The sequence below is a fragment of the Ranitomeya variabilis genome, chromosome 1 (assembly GCF_051348905.1).
Source record: "Ranitomeya variabilis isolate aRanVar5 chromosome 1, aRanVar5.hap1, whole genome shotgun sequence".
NCBI classification, from domain to species: Eukaryota; Metazoa; Chordata; class Amphibia; order Anura; family Dendrobatidae; genus Ranitomeya; species Ranitomeya variabilis.
In genome coordinates this window covers 892157514-892173858 of record NC_135232.1, presented here as the reverse complement: position 1 = coordinate 892173858, position 16345 = coordinate 892157514, and the positions used below count along the sequence as shown (strand labels likewise).

Sequence of the window (16345 nt, the reverse complement as noted above, 5' to 3'; positions counted from 1 at the left end):
ATTTTTGGATTGAATGTTTATAATATTGGAAAAAGGAATTCTTGAAGGTCAGGATGAAAATTGTCCTATATTGATGCTACATGACCCAGAAAAGGACACTTCACCCAAAACCTCCTTGGATGGTTATTCTAGACCTAAACCCAATTGAGCATCTCTGGAGACCTGAAAATGGCTGTCCACTAGTGATGAGCAAGTATACTCGATACTTGAGATTTCCCGAGCACGCTCGGGTGTCCTCCGAGTACTTGTAAGTACTCAGAGATTTAGTTTTCTGCGCCGCAGCTGGATGATTTACATCTGTTAGCCAGCATAAGTACATGTGGGGGTTGCCTGGTTGCTAGGGAATCCCCACATGAACTTATGCTGGCTAGTAGTTGTAAATTATTCACCTGTGGCGATGAAAACTAAATCTGAGTACTTTCAAATACTCGGAGGACACCCGAGCGTGCTCGGGAAATCTCGAGTACCGAGTATACTCGCTCATCACTACTCTCCACCAATGTTCACCATCCAACCTGACGGAACTGGAGAGGATCTACAGGGAAGAATGGCAGAGGATTCCCAAATCCAGGCGTGAAAAACTTGTTGCATCATTCCAAAGAAGACTCATGCCTGTACTAGCTCAAAAGGGTGCTTCTACTTAATACTGAGCAAAGGGTCTGAATACTTATGACCATGTGATATTTCAGTTTTTCTTTTTTAATAAATTTGCAAAAATTACTATTTTTTTTCAGTTTTTTTCAGTCAAGTGCAGAGTATACATTGAGTAAAAAAAGGAAAGTTTTTCAATTTACCAAATGGCTGGTTGAAACAAGTGAAATTTTAAAGTCTGAATACTCTCCGTACCTACTGTATGCTGGGTCTGTCATTGTATATTTTACCTATGCTTATTAGGGAAGCATCCACATGCCTTGATAGCCACTTATAACTCGTATACACTTTTCTGAAGTGCCAAAAGGATGAAGAGAACCCAGTCTCCTAATATTTATGGGGGACACAGATGGCTGTACCACTCCTTTTTCTTTAATATTGAAACTACATTAAAGCAGCCGCTCACAGGCAAGCATATCTGAGACCAGATGGTTGTGGCCTCAGGTTGTGCACACCTGCTCTATATTGATACACAGCTATGGATGTACCTGTAAGGCCAGGTGCCCACAATCCGGAACTAGCAGCGCAGTATATGTTCGCTGCGCACAAAGTGCTGGCTTCTATTGAACACAGGTAACTCCACATGTGATCACTGAACTGTGTGGCTTCACCGCATCCAATACATTCTATTAACCCTTGTCAGGCTGCATAATTTTACAACCTTAACAGGCTGCATAGGTACAATTGTACCTTCACATATACCTCCACTGTGGGAAGACTTTACTTGGTTTCAGAAACTAAAGTTCATTCAGCTACAAATGTTATGCTGATATCTATTGTTCAGTGTTGTTACTGGTCACTTATGTTGCTGTCAATTAAGTTAATTCAAACTGGGAGTGGCTTCTACTTGTCTTCCTGCCTCCCTCCTCTCATTAGCCATTTTGCTGTTCATCTCATTGCTGTGAGCACACATTTCTAGGCTTGTGAAGTCTTCAATTTCTTGGAAACGAAGGTAGGAAAGTCTCACAGCATCTAACAGCCAGTTATACCTTTATTCTCATTATGTGGGGACAGAACAGTCAAATTGTCTTTCAGCCTGGACTTGGCTTACATATATTTTGTATGAAACTTATCACTATAGGTATAATTTTTATACGAAAAATGGATAATAATTAGTATCTACATATTGTTTTACGATGTTTTATTTATATTCAGCACAAAATACGAAGCCAAAATTCATCTAGCAAGTCATCATGAGTGATAGTAATGCTGGATCTAGTTTCCGCCATAATCCAAGAAAACGTGTTTGCAGGTTAGTATAATTTTGTGAAAAGCCAATAATGTAGTATTTCGGAAAATTATTTATTTTACATTTTTTCATATTTACAGATTTACGTCTGACGAAATAATGCGAATGCTAGAAGAATCTGATTCTGAGCATGAGGATGAACCATATGTTGCATCTGATGATGAAAACTATGTACCACAAGTGGATGTTACTGAAGAAGATTCAGACATTGAACAAGAAATGGTCATAGAGCATGAAAATGAATACGAATCAGACGAAAGTGTTGAGGATGATTCTGTGCCTCAAAGTGCAGGCGACATTTGGACTGCTAAGGATGAAACTCAATGGTGCAGTAATCCACTGCCAAATGCACAAACAAAATCTCGTAATGTCCTACGACAAAGAGGTGGCCCTGCAGCAATCAGCAACCTATATACAGCAAAAGAGCTATTCAAGTCCATCATGACTCCCGAGATGTGTGACATCATATTACGGGAAACGAATCGAAAGGCCAAGAGAGTTTGTGATGCTTACAACAACGAACTGGTACAACGTTTTCCTGATTCTTCCAAACGGCCACCACAAAAAACATTCAAGCAATTTACTGAAACTGAACTTCATGCATTTTTGGGCATACTGATTGCTGCTGGTGTGCACAGAGCCAACAAAGAGAATCTGGAGGAAATGTGGAATGTTGCTGCTCTGCCTCTTATACGTGCAGCCATGTCTCGTGACCGCTTCAAGATGATACTCAGATTTATCAGGTTTGACAACGAAAATACACGTGCAGAACGTGTGCAAACAGATAAAGCTGCACCAATACGGGACATCTGGACAATGCTGAACAGTAATCTGGAGAGAGCCTACAAGCCATATCATTGTATCACCGTCCACGAGCAATTATTTCCATTTAGAGGTCATACTAAATTTACCCAGTATATACCTTCAAAACCAGCTAAATATGGCATAAAGATTTTCTGGGCTTGTGACTCATCAAATGCCTACCCTTTACAAGGTCAGCTCTACACTGGGAAACCAACTGATGGTCCTCGACAAGTAAACATTGGAGAACGAACAGTATTGGACCTAGTGAGCTCGTATAAAGGCTCTGGAAGAAATGTCACCACCGATAACTTCTTTACAACCATGGAACTAGCTAAGGTATTGAACTCCTGGAACATGACACTAGTTGGTACAGTGAGAAAAAACAAAAGGTTCCTACCTAACAACATGCAGCCTGCCAAAGAAAGGCCTGTAAACTCGACAAATTTTGCCTACAATCATGATGCAACAGTCTGTTCATATGTACCAAAGAAGAACAAATCAGTCGTGCTTCTATCATCTATGCACATGACGGGAGAAGTTGAAGAGACACTAGCAGCCAAGCCAGAGATAATAAAATACTACAACATAACAAAAGGTGGCGTTGATGTTATGGATAAAATGTTGGGAGAGTACACTGTGAAACGACGAACATCACGTTGGACTTTGGCATTTTTCTACAATATGATTGATGTCAGTGGGTTAGCATCCTACATCATCTACAGAGAACACAATCCAAGCTTCAGGGCAAAGGATCAACGAAGAAAGTTCCTGAAAGATCTCGCAAATCAGCTGTGTATGATTGCAATTGAAGATCGTAGTACAAACAAAATGATAATGAGAAACCATTTTCTTCGAGGTGCAGTAGAAATGGTGCTTGGACGATGCATTGTGGTAGCATCGCAGCCAGCAGCTGGCCCCAACATACCTCATGGTAGTCGTGGACCCTCCCCTGTTGTTGGTAGTTGCTATGTCTGCAGAGACCTGAGGCGAAAACAACGCAAGACTAGAAAGTCTTGTGTGGTTTGTGTGAAACCCATTTGCGATGAACACTCTGTAGCAAAGCCAACATGCATTACTTGCAAAGAAAATCAATAAAAAAAAGTTTCTTACATTTTCTTTTATAATGTAAATGAACAGTTTTTTACTTGTTTATAATAGTTAAATAGCATTATCATTAAAAAAAAATGTATGCTTTTTCCCTTGCATTATCTTCATTCAAAATATATGAGGTACATTTGTACCTATGCAGCTTGTTATGGATGCAAAAAGATCTCGACCCCTTATCTCGGAAGCGGGTGGAGATATTTTATTGAAATTTGGCCAATATATTCTGGACCAAAAATGTAGAGATGTCACGAAATTTCAGCCCTCTACGTCTTTTCAAAAAAAAGTTATTGCAATTTTAAAACGGAATAGTTACAATTGTACCTATTCAGCCGGATAAGGGTTAATGTGATTTCTCTTGCGGAAACTAAAGTCTCTGCAAGAGAAATTGACATGCTGCGTCCTGGAAAGACGTGCCGCATGTCCATCTCCGCGGGTGATCCACAGGCGTCTGGACACATAGTGGACATGAGATTTCTTGAAATCCCATCCACTAGCTGTAACATCTGGACGCTGCGGCTTTGACACTGCATAAATATGCAACATCCAACCTGCAGCAACTCGTGGGCACAGACCTTAAAATACCCTGAGGAAACTCCATCTGCTCTGCATTGTGTCCACATGTAGTAGTAGAGGAAAATCATTTTAAGGCTATGTGCACACATTGCAGATTTCCTGCCGAACTGCAGTGTTTTTTTTCCACGCAGAAACACTGCAGATCTGCAAGTGATTTACAGTACAATGTAAATCCATGGCAAAAAAAATGCTGTGCTAATGTTGCAGAAAAATCTGCACAGAAAACGCAACAGATTCAAAAAAAAGGACCATGTCATTATTTTTGTGCGGATCTGCAGCATTTCTGCACCTTTTCCATTATAGAAATCCGCAGGGGTAAAAACGCATAAAATCCGCATGAAATCTGCACCTGCATTTTCAGCTAAGAAATGCAGAATCCGCACAGAAAATTCCAGAGGCAAATCTGCAACGTGTGCACATACCCATAATCTGTTGGGTATCACAAACTTGGTAAGAGATCGGAATTGTATCATAAAAATAAATTGTAGTAGGACCTACTGATGTCTCCCAAGTATTCAATAACATGAGGTTATCAATTCAGTCATTTCATGGAGGAATAAAAGAGAAACAGCACAACGCAGTTGTGAAGAAACCAGATTGTATCTTAATTTCCCAGACAACCATGTTTTGCAAAAACAAAAGAACTGGCTTTTTATCTGTATATTGGCTTGTGAATTTAAGTGTTAATGTCTGGTGGGTCAAGGAGACAGACCTGCCCACTGATATACCATTTAACATACAATGTAAAGGCCCCGTCACACTTAGCGACGCTGCAGCGATACAGACAACAATGCCGATCGCTGCAGCGTCGCTGTTTAGTCGCTGTGTGGTCGCTGGAGAGCTGTCACACAGACGGCTCTCCAGCGACCAACGATGGCGAGGTCCCCGGGTAACCAGGGTAAACATTGGGTTGCTAAGCGCAGGGCCGCGCTTAGCAACCCGATGTTTACCCTGGTTACCAGTGTAAAATGTAAAATAACAAACACTACATACTCACCTTCGCGTCACCCGGCGTCCGCTTCCTGCACTGACTGAGCGCCGGCCCTAACAGCAGAGCGGTGACGTCACTGCTGTGCTTTCACTTTACGGCCGGCAGTCAGTCAGTGCGGGAAGCAGACGGCAAGGGACCTGACGGACACCGGAATGTGAGTATGTACTGTTTGGTTTTTTTTACATTTACGATGGTAACCAGGGTAAACATCGGGTTACTAAGCGCGGCCCTGCGCTTAGTAACCCGATGTTTACCCTGGTTACCAGTGAAGACATCGCTGAATCCGTGTCACACACACCGATTCAGCGATGTCAGCGGGACCTCAACGATCAAAAAAAGGTCCAGGCCATTCCGACACGACCAGCGATCTCACAGCAGGGGCCTGGTCGCTGGTACGTGTCAAACATAGCGAGATTGCTACTGAGGTCGCTGTTGCATCACAAAACTTGTGACTCAGCAGCGATCTCGCTAGCGATCTCGCTAAGTGTGACGGGGCCTTAAGTCTGTAATAGTGACTTGTACATAGTGTGTGTTTATCTTTGTTTATTGATGTGTGCTGATATGCTAATTGTGCATTGAATTCCAGAACTAGCTTGGTGACTTCTAAAGCAGAGAAGGAAAGACTGTGCAAATAGATTGAATGGTCAAGTAGTACTAGGTAATGTCATCACCATTGTTTGCCATATCTTGATGTTGAACTAAAGGACACTGGGTAATTCTAAAAATAGCTTGCATGCCTTGGGTATAAAATGACTCAAGAGTTCACATCTTGAGAGTCTGAAGTTATACAGAGCTACCAGCCAGACATTCTGCAAACCACCCAACAGACAAGAGAAAGGACTGCAGCCAATTCATCATGGCACCATCACGAGGGATCCTGATCTAGGATTCTATGGGATACAACCTAGGGGTTTTCGGCTCCGGTTGGAAGGACACAGATCTGATCCAGTGACCATTTCTGCACCATGGATATGTTTGGAGAAAGCCAGGGTTGGGACCCGCTGGTCGCCTGGTTCCATGGAGATGGTCAGATAAGCCAGGTGGTGACTCTCGTGTCAACTGGCTTTGGACCTTGTATGGACTCTATGGACAGTTCTTGGTCATCTCCCTATGCTTGTTGTTACCCCTTCTCTGTGCTTTCATCCACAGATGGAGTAGTGACCCTGGGAGCGCTGACATGTCATACTGGAAATACATGGAGACTCAGTGATCTTTTATATGCGCCCATGTGACCTTGGGAGCTCTGACATCATGTCATACTGGAAATACGTGGAGACACAGTGAAATTTTATATGCGCCCATGTAACCAAACAATTCCAGTCATGGTGGGATTGTTCTGTTTGCTATTGTGTGTTGTGGTTCAATAAAGTATTGCCACACTGTTTTACCTTAACCCTGTGTTGTCTATGTAGTGTATGGCCCACGGGGAGATAGAGCGGGCGTTCAGCGGTATGAGCCGTGGTCCATGCAGTCTTGCTAAAGACAGCCGGGCCAGCGGACGAGAGCACCCACTGACCCCGTTTCTCCGTTACAGCAGTGTTCTAAGAAAAAAGCCCCGGCAATGATACTTCATAGGGAATACAATTAGTTACTGATATATTTACACATAGTGTGCACATAATCCTTTTTTTTTAATAAATTAACAAAATGCAAAGTAAACAAATGAAAAATCTAAATTCATTAAATACTGGGTGTGATCACACTTTGCATCAATTCTGCGTACAAAGTTCTTTATTCGGCAGGGAGGATGGTTCCAAAAATATTGGAGAACTAATCACAGATCTTCTTTGGATGCAGGTTTATGAAAATCCTTCTGTCTCATGTAATCCCACACAAGCTCAATGTTGAAATCTCCTTGTTCTTTGCACTCGTTGGTGGTTTCCCTATTGCAGAATAAATTTGGAGTCAGATGCTTCCCCAATGGCATTGCATGATGAATAAGTACCTGCATGTGTTTCTCAGCATCGATAACACCATTAAAGGGTTTATCTATGGCTTTTCTTATTTTTCGCTATGGGTCTAAGAACTTACAGGCAGGTAGTTAGTTAAGTTCTTCCTGGCATCAATTTCTGTCGGATCAGAGCGGTCGCTTATCTCTCCTGGCGATTCTGCTGCTTAACCCCTTTCTAATATTTATGAAAAAAAAAAAGGTACACATATTTGGTATCGCCACATCTGCAACGACCCAACCTATAAAACTGTTCCACTAGTTAACCCCTTTAGTGAAAACCATAAAAAACAAGGCAGAGAACAATGCTTTATCATCATACCACTGAACAACAAGTGGAATAAAACGCGATCAAATAGATTGATATAAATAAACATGGTACTGCTGAAAACGTCATCTTGTCCCGCAAAAAAAAATGCCATCACAAAGCGGTCAGCTGAAAAATAAAGGTAAAAATCTCAGAGTAAAGTGATGCAAAAATAATTATTTTGTCTCTAAAATAGTTTGTGTAAAAGCATCAAAACCTAGAAAAACGATATAAATGAGGTATCGCTGTAATCGTACTGACCTGAAGAATACAACTGCCTTATCAATTTTACCACACGTGGAACAACTTACCCCACCCCCCACCTCCCAAAAAAAAGATAAGGTGGCGCATGCGCAGGTTGAGATCTCTTTGCCTCCGGCAGCCATTTTCTCGACGACCACTGCATTGCAACAATGGAAGTGCGGGGGCTCCGGGCTTTCACAAAATGTTGGTGGAGATCCCGTACTTTACAGAAAATAAAAAATGAACATTGGACTGTTCTAAAAAAATAGCAGTGTCTGCATGTGTCTTTACAAGCTCACAATATGTACTATTTTTTGAGGATTTATCATTCCTGTGAATCACTAATATAATAATCACAGTAATAGCATAATCACAGTAATATTTACTTGTATACTAGTTTTTATTTAGAACAGCTTCACATCTATGTTGCATAGGGTCAACCAAATTCTAGCATCTGTCACCTGTTATTCCAGCCCAGGATGCTTGGACTACATCCCACAATTTTTGGGCATTTGTTGGCGTTGCCTCAGAAATGGCATTTTTAAGGTCCCCCCCCCCCCACCAGTGTTCTATCGGATTGAGGTCCGGGGATTGGGCTGACCACTCCATAACCTCAATTTTGATGGAATGGAACCAAGAATTTACTTGTTTACTGATGTGTTTAGGGACGTTGTCTTGTTGAAACACCCATTTCAAGGGCGTATCCTATTCAGCATAAGGTATGGTACATGCAGCCATTTTACGAATAAGAAAATATGGTTGCTATACCATTGACTGAACTAACCCTTAGGCCGGTTTCACACGTCAGTGGCTCCGGTACGTGTGGTGACAGTTTCCTCACGTACCGGAGACACTGACACAATTAAAATGAATGTGTCTCTGCAGATGTCAGCGTGTTATCCCGGACCGTGTGTCCGTGTGCAAAACACGAAGACATGTCAGTGTTCGTGGGAGCGTACGGATCACACGGACCCATTAAAGTCAATGGGTCCGTGTAAACACGTACCGCACACGGATGCCGTCCGTGTGCTTTTTTTTTTAAAGTCATAGGGTTAAAATTGAAATAAATTGTTTCAATACACGGACAGCACACGGACGATAAACACGGATACACGAATGGCCTACGGACACACATAGCTCCTGGACTGTTTCTTCCGGTACCGGAAATATCTGGACGTGTGAGACTGGCCTCAGATGTTGTGTGCACATACCATATTTCAGAAGGATTCTGCCTGAAAAAGCGCAAAACCACCACAAAAAAAATGAACACTATGCACAGCTATGTAAAAACGACACTGCTGTGCACGTTAAGTCCTTTGTTACTTTTAACAGCTTTCAGGGTTTGGAAACTGAAGTGGTTTAAAGAAGCAGCATGATTATTATTTGGGTTGCTTCTACTAGTTATGGATTTAAAAAAAAAAATGCCATGTTAGAACAGCCTTAATATTGTCCGCAAATCTGCTAGCCACTTCAGGATAAAAGCCGGCTGCTCTGCCCGTGTCCTAAAATTGTGGTGAGCACTAAGGTTAATGTGATGCGCAGTGTAGCCCTAAGGCCTCCTTTACACGTCTGTATAAAACTGGTGTCAGTGTTTTCCATCAGTGTGTCATTAGTGTTTTTCCGTTATGGATAAAGAAAGAATGAAATTACACAGCTTCTCCTATACCCTGCAATGTTAAACATGTTCAGCACATGAACTGTACACCGATTCCATCCGTGTGCTGTATGTGTTTTACACTGACCCATAGACTTGTATTGGCCCTTGCTGCTGGAAAAAACCAGACATGTCTCCATGTGGTCTATACGAACACAGAGTCCATGCATACGGGGGGGAATATGAGCCATGCATACAGGAGGGGGAATATGAGCCATGCACACAGGGGGGGGGAATATGAGCCATGCACACAGGGGGGGGAATATGAGCCATGCATACAGGGGGGGAATATGAGCCATGCATACAGGGGGGGGGAATATGAGCCATGCACACAGGGGGGGGGGAATATGAGCCATGCATACAGGAGGGGGAATATGAGCCATGCATACGGGGGGGGGGGGAATATGAGCCATGCACACAGGGGGGGGAATATGAGCCATGCACACAGGGGGGGGAATATGAGCCATGCATACAGGGGGGGAATATGAGCCATGCATACAGGGGGGGGGAATATGAGCCATGCACACAGGGGGGGGGGGAATATGAGCCATGCATACAGGAGTGGGAATATGAGCCATGCACACAGGGGGGGGAATATGAGCCATGCATACAGGGGGGGGGAATATGAGCCATGCACACAGGGGGGGGGGAATATGAGCCATGCATACAGGAGGGGGAATATGAGCCATGCATACAGGGGGGAATATGAGCCATGCATACGGGGGGGGGGGGGGGGAATATGAGCCATGCATACAGGGGGGAATATGAGCCATGCATACAGGGGGGGAATATGAGCCATGCATACAGGGGGGGAATATGAGCCATGCATACAGGGGGGGAATATGAGCCATGGATACAGGGGGGAATATGAGCCATGCATTCAGGGGGGGAATATGAGCCATGCATACAGGAGGGGGAATATGAGCCATGCATACAGGAGGGGGAATATGAGCCATGCATACAGGAGGGGGGACATGAGCCATGCATATGGGATGGGAGGGAGATGAGCCATGCATACAGGAGGGGGGGTCATTATACAGTATTGAGCATCATGTGGGATCATTATACAGTATGGAGAACTGTGTGTGGCCATTATACAGTATTGACCATCATGTGTGGCCGTTATACAGTATGGAGCATCATGTGTGGCCATTATACAGTATTGAGCATCATGTGGGATCATTATACAGTATGGAGAACTGTGTGTGGCCGTTATACAGTATGGAGCACTATGTGTGGCCATTATACAGTATGGATCATGTGTGGCCATTATACACTATGGAGCATCATGTGTGGCCATTATACAGTATTGAGCATCATGTGTGGCCATTATACAGTATGGAGCACTGTGTGGCCATATTTTATTTTGTTTATAATTATTGTATATAAAACAGTGTGATCAGCAGTGCTAAATGACTGTGATAGTGGATATGGGTGTGACTAGTTGTGAAATGGGTGTAGTCAGAGGCGTGGCCTAAAATTTGCCGCGGCGCGCAAACTTTATACCTCCTTCCCTTCTTCAAAGGTTGGGAGGTATGGTACCGCATTTGCCAGATCATGGCAAGAGCCGCAAATCCCATAGGAAATGAATGAGGCCGAACGCAGTGTTGCCGTAAGTGATCCGTTATGTGGCACATGCAGAAAAACTGCCGGATCTGCTGCAAAAGGCTACTTTCACATCAGCGATTCTTGCCAAAGTCACTGCCGATAGTGTCATACTCACCAAAGGGGGAGGCAGCACTAAAGTGCCTAGGGCAGCAGAAACTCTAAATACGGCCCTGGGTGTAGTCATATTGGTCAGCGGACATTGATCATTAATAATAATGTTTACTTTAGCCAATGAAGTCGTCTATTCTTTTTCACATGATAGTATACGTTTTTTTTTCCCTGAGCAATTTCCCTTCTGTATATAACCCTTTGATGTGTAATAAGTGTAGATTCCATACTATTTGAAATTCTATCGATCTCTGCTGAAGTCTCAGGTCACCACTGCTTGCATGTAATACCATAACTAACACACTTGAGTGACAAGGGAAGATTGTGCTTAAACCTGGCTTTGTTAATAAGCTCATTCTGATTCCACTGAAGACTAGTCTTATGTAGGGCCTAGTACTGGACACCAAGGAAGGCAACGCACTGTATAGAATATATGAAATCTAATGAGCTGAACCTTTCTTGTCTGACTGTGATACCAAACCTGTGACCTGAATAGACTGATGTCTGTTTGTGGTATGACAGGAGAATGAAAGCAAGACTAAAACGCCCAACAATTTTTCTTTTTAGATCTTTGCATTTTATTATCCCTATATTGCACTGCCGTACGCTGAACCATTGCATATTGGTTTTCTTTACAAAGGTCGTACTGAAAATATATTCTTTAACAATCCACATCAGTGAGTTTAATGGAAAGGCACGTTAGTTTGTGAATTAGAACTACTTCTCTGTACAGCCCAATGTAATTAGGTGTATGAATATGAAATACAGTATGTCTGCTGGGGTGACAAACTGTGGGAATCAGTGTGTGTGTATATTTCCTTACATACATACATACATACACATTCACACAGTCATTGCCATAAATGTTGGCATTCTTGAAATTGTTCCAGAAAATTAAGTACTGTATTTTTTGTATCATAAGACGCACTTTTTCCCCCTCAAAAATTTGGGGTGAAATCCGAATGTAGCTTAAAGGGGGCCGTTGCAGTGGAGCATGGTACCAGGAGGCAGTGTTGCTGCTGCAGGAAGCTGGCGGCGGCAGGAGTGGAGCGATGCTGGGAGAAGGGGGAGTGTTCGGCAGAGCGAGGCTCCACAATCCCCAGACTTCCACAAAATGTCGGCAGAGTCGCCATACTTCTCATCCTTTTCACTGTGGTGGACTTCGGGAAAATGGCCACCAAAGGAACAATATCCCATACCTGTCCGCTGTACAGTCATGTCCCACGATATAAATCCATCTGAAGGGGTTAAATAATTTTACAACCAGGAGCCTGCTAATGCAGCTGCCCCTGGCTGTAAAAACTGGGGAATGAATGGAATGCAGGGGAACGTAGACTTGCGGTGATGCACCCCCTGGTGGCATAAACTCATATGAAGTCTAGCGTGGGAAAATATTCAGAAAAATTCCCATGCTAGAGTTCATATGAGTTTATCCCACCAGGGGGCACATCACCACAAGTCAACGAAGCTGCATTCCATTCATTCCCCAGTTTTTACAGCCAGGGGCAGCTGCGTTAGCAGGCTCCTGGTTGTAAAATTATTTAACCCCTTCATATGGATTTACATCGTGGGACATGACTGTACAGCGGACAGGTATGGTATATTGTTGCTTTTTTATTTTCCCTTTTTTTCAGAAGACAAGGGTCACCAGTTGGATTGAGCATACAATAAAGATGTTAAAACCCCATGTGTATTTATTTCATTAAAGTACTTCATTCATAATGTGTGTTTTTTAACCCTTTATTACTATTGGATTAATAATGGATAGGTGTCTTTGACATCTCTCCATTATTAACCAGGCATAATGTCACCTTACATTAGCAAGGTGACATTAACCCTTTATTACCCCATATCCCACCACTACTAAGAAGTGGGAAGAAAGTGGCTAAGTGCCAGAATAGGCACATCTTACAGATGCGCCTTTTCTGGGGTGGCTGGGGGCAGATATTTTTAGCCGGGGGGGGCAATAACCATGGTCCCTCTCTAGGCTATTAATATCTGCCCTCAGTCACTGGCTTTCCCACTCTGGCAGAGAAAATTTTGCGGGAGTCCACAGTTTTTTCCGTGATTTAACCCTTTATTTTAACACCTAGAGCTCCCAAATTTTGCACACAGACACTTCTAACATTAGTAGTGAGGAATATGTAAAAAAAAAAGGGATAAAAAAAGGGATATGAAATGGCTTACTGTATGTAAACCATGTCTCATATCCTGTCGGGTTTGATAAGGAGATAGCAAAAGCCGGCAATTGAATTACCGGCTTTTCTGCTATCTAGCTCTGTATATATAATATAAATATATATATATATATATATATATATATATATATATATATATATATATATATATATATATATATATATATACAGTGCCTACAAGTAGTATTCAACCCCCTGCAGATTTAGCAGGTTTACACATTTGGAATTAACTTGGCATTGTGACATTTGGACTGTAGATCAGCCTGGAAGTGTGAAATTCACTGCAGCAAAAAAGAATGTTATTTCTTTGTTTATTTTATTTTTAAATTGGGAAAAGTTTTTTCAGAGGGTCATTTATTATTCAACCCCTCAACCCACCAGAATTCTGTTTGGTTCCCCTAAAGTATTAAGAAGTAGTTCAGGCACAAAGAACAATGAGCTTCACATGTTTGGATTAATTATCTCTTTTTCCAGCCTTTTCTGACTATTTAAGACCCTCCCCAAACTTGTGAACAGTACTCAAACATGGTCAACATGGGAAAGACAAAGGAGCATTCCAAGGCCATCAGAGACAAGATTGTGGAGGGTCACAAGGCTGGCAAGGGGTACAAAACCCTTTCCAAGGAGTTGGGCCTACCTGTCTCCACTGTTGGGAGCATCATCCGGAAGCGGAAGGCTTATGGAACTACTGTTAGCCTTCCACGGCCTGGACAGCCTTTGAAAGTTTCCTCCCGTGCCGAGGCCAGGCTTGTCCGAAGAGTCAAGGCTAACCCAAGGACAACAAGGAAGGAGCTCCGGGAAGATCTCATGGCAGTGGGGACATTGGTTTCAGTCAATACAATAAGTAACGTACTCCACCACAATGGTCTCCATTCCAGACGAGCCCGTAAGGTACCTTTACTTTCAAAGCGTCATGTCAAGGCTCATCTACAGTTTGCTCATGATCACTTGGAGGACTCTGAGACTGACTGGTTCAAGGTTCTCTGGTCTGATGAGACCAAGATCGAGATCTTTGGTGACAACCACACACGTGACGTTTGGAGACTGGATGGCACTGCATACGACCCCAAGAATACCATCCCTACAGTCAAGCATGGTGGTGGCAGCATCATGCTGTGGGGCTGTTTCTCAGCCAAGGGGCCTGGCCATCTGGTCCGCATCCATGGGAAGATGGATAGCATGGCCTACCTGGAGATTTTGGCCAAGAACCTCCGCTCCTCCATCAAGGATCTTAAGATGGGTCGTCATTTCATCTTCCAACAAGACAACGACCCAAAGCACACAGCCAAGAAAACCAAGGCCTGGTTCAAGAGGCAAAAAATCAAGGTGTTGCAGTGGCCTAGTCAGTCTCCTGACCTTTACACAATTGAAAACTTGTGGAAGGAGCTCAAGATTAAAGTCCACATGAGACACCCAAAGAACCTAGATAACTTGGAGAAGATCTGCATGGAGGAGTGGGCCAAGATAACTCCAGAGACCTGTGCTGGCCTGATCAGGTCTTATAAAAGACGATTATTAGCTGTAATTGCAAACAAAGGTTATTCCACAAAATATTAAACCTAGGGGTTGAATAATAATTGACCCACACTTTTATGTTTAAAATTTATAAAAATTTAACTGAGCAACAAAACTTTTTGGTTTGTAAGATTTATGCATCTGTTAATAAATGCTGCTCTTGTTTGAAGTTTGAAGGCTCTAACTTATTTGCATCTTATTAAACCTGCTAAATCTGCAGGGGGTTGAATACTACTTTTAGGCACTGTATATATATATATATATTATATATATATATATATACACATACACACACACACACACAGTATATGTGTCTCACTGACATTATATATACACTCACCGGCCACTTTATTAGGTACACCATGCTAGTAATGGGTTGGACCCCCTTTTGCCTTCAGAACTGCCTCAATTCTTCGTGGCATAGATTCAACAAGGTGCTGGAAGCATTCCTCAGAGATTTTGGTCCATATTGACATGATGGCATCACACAGTTGCCGCAGATTTGTCGGCTGCACATCCCAAAGATGCTCCATACAAGGCAGGATGGATCCATGCTTTCATGTTGTTTACGCCAAATTCTGACCCTACCATCCGAATGTCGCAGCAGAAATCGAGACTCATCAGACCAAGCAACGTTTTTCCAATCTTCTACTGTCCAATTTCGATGAGCTTGTACAAATTGTAGCCTCAGTTTCCTGTTCTTAGCTGAAAGGAGTGGTACCCGGTGTGGTCTTCTGCTGCTGTAGCCCATCTGCCTCAAAGTTCGACGCACTGTGCGTTCAGAGATGCTCTTAGGCCTACCTTGGTTGTAACGGGTGGCGATTTGAGTCACTGTTGCCTTTCTATCAGCTCGAACAAGTCTGCCCATTCTCCTCTGACCTCTGGCATCAACAAGGCATTTCCGCCCACAGAACTGCCGCTCACTGGATTTTTTTTCTTTTTCGGACCATTCTCTGTAAACCCTAGAGATGGTTGTGCGTGAAAATCCCAGTAGATCAGCAGTTTCTGAAATACTCAGACCAGCCCTTCTGGCACCAACAACCATGCCACGTTCAAAGGCACTCAAATCACCTTTCTTCCCCATACTGATGCTCGGTTTGAACTGCAGGAGATTGTCTTGACCATGTCTACATGCCTAAATGCACTGAGTTGCCGCCATGTGATTGGCTGATTAGAAATTAAGTGTTAACAAGAAGTTGGACAGGTGTACCTAATAAAGTGGCCAGTGAGTATATATATATATATATATATATATATATATATATATATATATATATATATATATATATATATATATATATATATATATATATATATATATATATATATATATACACATACACGCACACACACACATATATACACTCACCGGCCACTTTATTAGGTACA

The 16345-nt window shown here is 42.7% G+C and overlaps 1 long non-coding RNA gene across 1 annotated transcript; it reads right to left on the bottom strand.

Annotated features, from left to right (window-relative positions):
- Positions 1-7012: 7012 nt before the first annotated feature.
- Positions 7013-7499, bottom strand: LOC143775801 (uncharacterized). The gene is made up of 2 exons (XR_013215714.1): positions 7407-7499; positions 7013-7258 (listed from the first exon to the last, which is right to left on the bottom strand). It is a non-coding gene; the product is annotated as an uncharacterized LOC143775801 (long non-coding RNA).
- Between the last annotated feature and the right edge of the window lie 8846 nt (positions 7500-16345).